This window comes from Monodon monoceros, unplaced genomic scaffold (genome assembly GCF_005190385.1).
Source record: "Monodon monoceros isolate NGI ecotype Baffin Bay Population unplaced genomic scaffold, NGI_Narwhal_1 Super_Scaffold_20, whole genome shotgun sequence".
NCBI classification, from domain to species: Eukaryota; Metazoa; Chordata; class Mammalia; order Artiodactyla; family Monodontidae; genus Monodon; species Monodon monoceros.
This window is the reverse complement of record NW_021703777.1, coordinates 53,280,574-53,288,975: the sequence shown is the minus strand read 5'-3', so window position 1 is coordinate 53,288,975 and position 8,402 is coordinate 53,280,574. Positions and strand designations below refer to the sequence as shown.

The window sequence follows — 8,402 nt, the reverse complement described above, 5'->3', positions numbered from 1 at the left end:
TCTTCTGAGCATTGACACAGCATTAAGAGGTACTGGAGTAAAGAGACTAACTACCCTGCAATTCAGTCTAGCACTGTTGTTTGAGCAAAAAAGTGTATGTGTTGGTTTTCTACATGGTATCAGGCATTGGCCTTAAAACACAGGGCTTACAGTGCTTTGTCCACATGGTAGTTTTGTAAGTGCCAGATTTCACAATAATGAACCAGTTTGATCTAATGTATACGCTTTAGATCCATGTAAAGAGGATATAAATCCATATCACATTCAAAAATGGCATGTAATAAAAAATTGATTCATTATTAAGAAAGATGTATAATTTGCAACCACTTCTGAAAATTGGTTACTTATTACTTATTCTGCAATTTTTTGTTTTAAAATAGTAGTTATTTTCATATTGTATTATTCTTCCATTGATAGTACATTTCAAATTTTCCTTTATTATGGTAGCAAATGGGAAATAAATTTCATCCTAGAGATTACTACTAGTGAAAATTATTGAATAAGTTTAGGATACATTAATGGATAACGCAGCATCAGTTGGTTTGTATAATTTGTTTGGTGCATATCCCTTATCGTTTCAGGCTGGCATAATTGTGCTAGTAGGCACGTCTCTGACAAAAATCTGTATATGGTAATTTCACAGACAAAATTTTAATTTGCATAAATATGATGTCTCAACTTAAACAGCTTTACTTATGTTCTTGATGATGCCATGACTTTCTTTTCCACGTTAGAATACCGAAAGACAGATCTTTATTTATTTACTTATTTATTTATTTTTAAATCTATTTATTTATTTTGGAGGAGGAGCCAATGTAATGGCTAGTCTTTATTGGAAAGAAGAAACTGTACCCCACATTTTGAGTGAGTTAGTGCAGGGGGTCGGTGGGCCAGCTGGTGGGGCACCAGCTTGTAATGGGTTTCACAGCTAGGGTATTGCTGGGCCTGGCCTTTGTGTGGTCAGAACCAGATAACAGCACAGTTGTCCTCTTCAAGGATGTAGACCACTATCCGCTTGTTGGTGATGGAGGGGACTAAATTAGGGTATTCCTTGCTACTTGAGGCTGGCTTTGGGGCAAACATTTTATGGGTATGGTCCCTGACATGTGGCCAGCATGACCTCCCTCTCCAGCCCAGTCGCCTGCTCATGACCAGTAGGAACACCACCTCCAGATGCCATAGACGGCACTGCGGCGACTCCATTGGGAACGCAGGCCCCTAGGGCCTGCGCGCCCAGAGCTCCAGCTCTGCGGAATAACCTTGAAGCCATCGTGCCTAAAACAGATCTTGAATTGTCTGAAATCACAGAAGAAGAGTAGTTGATTCTACGTCATTGAGGCTAGGTCATTCAGCTCATCTGGAAATTCTAAAAAGCTTTCCTAGGTTAGTATGAAGTTCGGAAAACCTAGTGAGAATATATAATAGTTCTAGGAAATGAGAATAGAGAACTTTTAAAAGATTATTCTAGGACTGCTCCTACAACACAGTTTTCCTTGAATGGATCTTATGAGCTATCCAGGTAGATCGAGCCAAAGCTTTGGGTAATTGCTAGCGTATCTGAAATGCTGCTTTCATTTAGTACTCAAGTGGCAACATTTTTTGTAGTGTATAATCTGTTTTCTATTTATCCCTGTCTATTAAAAAACAAACAAAACAGGAACTATTCCCTTAGTAGCTTTTATGTCTTTGTTCTGTTAAATTTGCCTCTTATAATCTGCTGAAAGCTAGCACTTAAAACAGCATTCATGGTTTGTGTGTAAAATTGTTTTAAATTACATTTGACTTGAATTGGAGAGTTTGAAAGGTGGCAATTGGAAATGTGAGTCTAAAATTATTGTGTTCACATTAGTCTGGACTTTAAATCTTAACAGTTCCTATGTTCTGTGTAAAAGCCAGCAATAACAACAAAAACAAAAAAACAACAAAAAATGAAAAGTATCTTATATATGGTTGGAGGTGTGCAGCAGGTAATACTCTCCAGAACAACATAACCTGGAACATTGCTCAAAATTCTCTTCATTTAATGTGTATGCCTTTATCCCATATCTATTTATTTATATGAAACAGAATAAAATTCATATTAAATGGCTCAACATTTCTGATATTTCTGTTATAAATGTAGAAAAGACATATGAAAATATATTTTAATAAGGATGAAACAAAGCTTATTTTTTTCCCCTGCCAGTTCTAAGGGGAAAAAAAAAACAAAGGCAAAATCTTAACTACCACCTATATAGATTCCCTTTGCGATTCTTAACATATTCCATTTCTATCACAATAAATCCATTCTTGGTTAACTCCTCATTCTTTTAGCAATTAACACAATTTATCGGGTCATGAATATGCAACAAAAATAACGCTTGACAGATTTTTTTCCATCCTAGTTATGAAACCAGGTTTCATTTTTCCATATGGCATTCCAACTGCTGGCACAATTGTTTTATTTCACTTGGCATTGACTGCCCTATTACTGTCTTCCATTGCCTTTTCTTATCAGTGTTTGTCCAAATTAAACATTTTTGCCACTTAAAGCAGAATTATTCAATCATTACATTTTTAAAGTAGCAAGAACTTTTGATCAATTGAGTGAGTTTTAAGCAAAGAACTGAAATTAGATGTAGGCTGCATGACAATCTAATTACATAAACGCAGTATGGAAGTACCATTCTACATTTAATGCCTAAAATGTATAAACCTTTTCTTACTGCTACAGCCTCTACCTTGCATTGTTAACATGGATAATAAAGTTGAATGTAAAGAAGAGGAGAATTGCAAAAGGAGGTGTGAATTTGTTCCAGTACTGTTGAAAGCCAGCTCTGTAACCACTGGTAAGCCACACAGCCCTTCTGTGTCTCAGAGTACTTAGTGTGTGTGTGTGATATCTGCTCTGTGTACTTACAACAGAGTGATGTGAAGGAACTGAGGCAAACAGATGAAATGTTTCTGACTTCTCTGACATTTGGAACAGCAAAAGCCAGAGACGCTGTAATGATTAGTCTGGCATATTTTGAATAATAACAGACCTCCATGGTGCTATTTCTTTACATTTAGTTTACAATTTGGATGAAAAAAAATAGTACAACTTTAGGAAAAATATAACTTTTAGTCAAATTTGAATGTATTTAGAAGCTCAACTGTTCTAATTCCCTGTTCATGTATATTAAAATCAATGAGTTTGGGGAGAACTTTTGGTATCCTGGGGTGGCCAGATTTTGAAGTTCCATCTTGTTAAGTTTTTAAGATTATTTCATAGTCTTGGTAACAAGTGGCAAAATAATATGATATGAACAATATTTTGTAAAAATTTAACCAAAAATTAATGGTTGTCTAAAAGCTCCATATCAATGACAAAACATTGCAACAAAAGAAAAATGAGATAGATTTAAGAGAAAATATTATAAAGAAGACTATATAAACTGGAACATCCCTAGTGAAATAATTGTCTTTTGTAATGCCTCCTTGAAATGACTGGTGAAGATACCCACACTTGTGCATAAAGAGCTTGGTACATGTAGATGGAATCTGCTCACTGAACCTTGTAGCCAGTGAAGATGTGCAAAGATTATGAAGAAGCTATGCACATCAACAACACAACTTAACTAATTTTTTTTAATTTTTATTTTAAATTGGAGCATACTTGATTACAAATGTTTTGTTAGTTTCAGGTGTACTGCAGTGTGATTCACTTATACATATACATGTATCTATTATTTCTCAAATTCTTTTCCCATTTAGGTTATTACAGAATATTGAGCAGGGTTCCCTTTGCTATGCAGTAGGTTCTTTTTGGTTAACTAATATTAAATCCTAATGATAAACTACTCCTACGAGTCACTATCCCTCTGCAGTGTTGTAATATTCTACAGTTACTTAATATCTGACTTGCAAGCAGCTAAGCATCCATGCTGTCATAGCATGCTACAAAACATGTGGTATTCAACATGGCATCTGACGGTTTCAGGGAATGTACAGTCTTCCTAAGTGCTTTCAAATGTCAGATTTTGTTTAGACTTAATATGAGTTTTTAGTTGATTCTTGAAGTCACACCATGGTGTGCCCTCCTGAGTAAAGACTAAATTTCAAAGGGAGAAGAATAGAAAGGTTTATCCTTGCAATGAACAATTTGACAACTTTATCTCCTAAGAAAATGTGGCCATCATGAGTGGTCTCTTTTCCCCTTGTCTTGTCTTCTGCCCTGCTTGGATAACAAGTGCCTAGGAAGCAGTTAAGACTGAGAGAGTGACTGCTTATTCTCTGGTTAAACTCTCTGATGGTCTCTGGTTTCTAGCAACCAAACTGGAAGCAGTATATTCTCATCTAATTTAAATATTTCCTTCATTCTCAAATGTACAATTTCCACTAGCTGAGTCCTAAATTGTATTATTTCTTACCATGGCTTAGACTGCTAATAATAATATAAAAAAAAAGAGAAAAAGGGGAAATAAGAGGAATATGTTAACTAGCTAATCAATTGATTCAAGATACAGTGCTTGAGCAAATTGACAAGGCCATTGTTTCCTGACATTTTGAATGTTTTTACCAAGTCTAAGAATTAGAGTCTTTTATTTATTTTTTACAAGTAATCTATCTTGTTAGGACTTATCAGCTATCAAATATTCAAATAAAACTCAGTAAAGCAAATAAATCAACAAACTATGCAATGATGTAATAAATCTTAAACACACAAACCCAATGTTATAATCTAGAGCAGTGCAATCTTAGAACAATGTTAGAGCAACCATGTGTCTAGTTGAAGATTGTGAGAATGAAATCTCTGGATTCATTTATGAGAGATGGTGAGGTGAGAGTTAATTGGAGCAAACTACAAGCATGTCCATGCTTCATCTTAATTCATGAATCTAATTTGAAACTTCAGCATAGTTCCAATTAAGGGAGAAAAGACCCTATTATCCCTTGAAAACATGGATTACATTACAACACGTTTCCTACCAAAGGGGAAATTTTTTCATTACTTAACACTAAAGTGCTGAAACCATTAGTATACCCTTTTAGACTTAAAGTAAACATGTGTATTATGAGCATGTATCTCCCAATGGAAATCACAAGTGGTGTCACATTGCACTGTGGATCCATTAGTACCATAATGGCATCCAACCACAGGTCTTGCTAATGGTTTAAATTGGAAATCAGGTTCTTTTTTTTTTTTAATTCAAAATAGGAAGAAAGAAAGAAAGAAAGAAAGAAAGGGAGAGGGGAGGGTGGAGGGAGTAGGAAATAAAGTGTCTCTTGCTCTTTTTAAGTACACAGTCAGCTTAAAAATGTGTTTCTGCTGAATATTTCAGATGTGACACTTCAAGAAAAAAAAGAATGAATCAGAAGATCCAGTACTTTTGAAAAATTATGCAAGAATTAATAAAGGGCATGGCCCATGTAAACTCATTGAACAAGATGTTTTTCTCATGAGACAAAGGAGAAATGTAACATTTTAAAATTGGGAGATGTGACCTAATTTGAGATAAATATCTCAGGACATACTAAAGCTTGTTTGCATAAATCATGTACAAAAAAAAGCTAATTGGCTCCTCAGGGTGACTTACAATATCATTCTTCTGGCAATATTGCTTTAATTACTAGAAAGAAAAGGGGAGTAGAAAATTTATAGTCATGAAAGAGATGAACAATTCCATTACTGGAAAAATAGAAAAAAATTCTACGGTCAGGTTTCAAGTATTGAAATAACTTGTATTATGAATTCTCTCTGTTTTTTCTTACTATATTTTGGGAAGACATGAAAAATAAGTAAGAGGACAATTGATTAAAATGTATCACACTATAAGTAAGGCACTGATCTCTCTGACTGCTAATATAGCAGTCAGGATACTTAAAAGGGAATTTGTTGGGGAGACACCTGGCTTACAGATATGTTTTTTAATGTAGAAGCCAGAGTTTTTCCAAGAAATTTAGCTGCATTCTTTGTTACTGATAGTGTCCTGAGGCCACCAGGCTCCATTAAATCTGTCTCTGTTTTTTTTATAGAGCCTTGCTGACAATAGTAATTCTGATCATTATTTTCTTAGGAAAATATAGGCATATGTTCACTCATTCTGCCATGTTGCACTTAAGTGATTAAAAATTCATGTTCCAAGTAAGAAGCTGTTAAGGAGCTAATTATTTATTCTGTTTACAAGATATGCCCCAACTGGTTAGGGAAAATGGATGCTGGAGGCTGAAGAAAGCATTAAATATATTTAGGGTGAGAAGGCCAACCTGTCTCCTGGTGGGTATATTACCAAGTGGTACAAATTGAAAGAGTGCCTTAAGCAAACAAACCACTCACTAAATAAATGGAGTATTCATTTTAGAAAGATCTGGAATATCTTTTACCTCTTAATAATTCCACACACAGAATCTATTAGAAATTCATTGTCAGAGAAATTCAATTCATTATATACCTCAAACTAGCTTGTTGGATGGAAGAACATTTTACAATTGAATACATATCATAGAAACGAGTTTTTCAAAAAAGAAGAATCAGGAAGAAAAAAGAAGTGGACTTAAGATGGGATAAATATTATATTAAAAAAAATTATAAATGAAAAATATGCACACTAACCTGTTAAAGAATATATTTAGAATAAAATTGCAAATGGTCACTGAAAACTACTAATGAAAGCCATTTTTATAAATCCCTCAAAATTAGTAATATGGTTACTTGATGAAAGCCTTATGAAGGAATAAATTTATATTCTGTAAAATTAATTCATTAACACTGTCAACTGTCATATTATTCTTATGATTTGCACACAGGATATACAAGCTGTAGAAATAATGGTAATAAAGTGTGCTGTGGAGTACACATTAAGATGTTGTGGAAAGTCTGTCACTGGGCCTTACAGAAATCCTGTTCTGAAGAGAGAAGTGCATGAATGAAAATATGAGCTTGAAAAGGTGACTGCAAAATCTGGAAACACCTAAATGATCATTTTATGAGCTTTTAATCTTTCTTGAAACTTCAGTTAGAATGTTGTATGTCACAGGACTAAGATTTGTGCACCAATAGTGTTAGATATTTCTAAACAAATATATGATTAAATGTTTAATGAGAATATTTAAGGAATAGGTCATTCTCATTAATTAAATAAACGTAGCTAATAAACCACACATAATTAACAATTTTTATAGCGTTTCATGTAATAGAATATACTTATATAAACCATAATGATAATATCTAATCTTTATTATATTCTTGATAATTCAAGACATTGTCTCAGATCATAATTATGGGGATTTATTAGCATTACAACTACATTATTTTTTCCAGTCAAAGGAAATAATACAGAATAGACTTTCATCACACTTGGTTTTCTTTTGGATCCTACAATTTAAGGCTGCCAGTTTTTGTTATTTCTGATAATATAACAAAGGACATCATAAACCATAGATAAAGATATGGCTTAAAAAAGTTGATCCAGGTTTTGTTACAAGTATCTCAATATTCTAGTCATTGCACAATTTATAGGTTTGTTATGAGTTTTATTTCCCCAAAATGACCAGGTTAATACAACATAATATGCAAATGTATTGGTTAAAATTATAATTACTACTAATGTTCTGGGTATAATTTTTTTTGCATCTTGTTTAACATTGCTCCATTTAGTTATTAGCTTTTCAGCACCATGCAAACAACCATTTTATCCTTTGTCCTTACACGTTTAGAACTTTTGAAGCATTTATTATAACACTGAATGGTTATCTCCCATTAATGTACATTTTATACTGCCATTTTTCAGTCTAGCCTTCCTGTAAAACTAATGCCATTGCTTAAGTAATTAGATGAGATGTGGATGTGTAACAAATAAAAATATCAGAATAATATTTCCATTTTTATAAAGGTTCATGCTATACTGATTTCACCTGTAATCATCTGGACCAGCAGTTTGACCTCAAGGTAAAATTCATGCCACCATCTGTTTTTATAAGTAAAATTTTATTGGAACATTGTTATACAAAGGCCTCAAGCAACACTTAATGAGAAAGAACCTACAGGAAAAAGCCTGGGAATATATAGCCAACTATTCAGGGGGATTTCATACATGCCAGATCTGGCAATCCCTGATGTAACTTGATCTTTCAAACTATATTTTTTGAATCTTTCTCAGTGGTTGATGTAGGGATTAGAACATACATTTTAACATCATATTCTACATCATTGATTCCAGTGAGGAATAGAAAATCTCCACTTTGTACTATTATTCATTTATATGTAAATATATTTGTATACACGTATGCACACACACATATACATGTTTATACACATATACGTATGCATGTGTATATACATTCTATACTTGCTTTGGGACATACTCATATAGAAATTATCTACATATACACACATATACATACATAATTATGTAAGTATATATACATACATAGTTTCTATA

General features: G+C 33.4%; 1 pseudogene; it reads right to left on the bottom strand.

Moving 5' to 3' along the window:
* Positions 1–822: 822 nt before the first annotated feature.
* LOC114902396 lies at positions 823–1,270 on the bottom strand (annotated as a pseudogene).
* Positions 1,271–8,402: the final 7,132 nt, after the last annotated feature.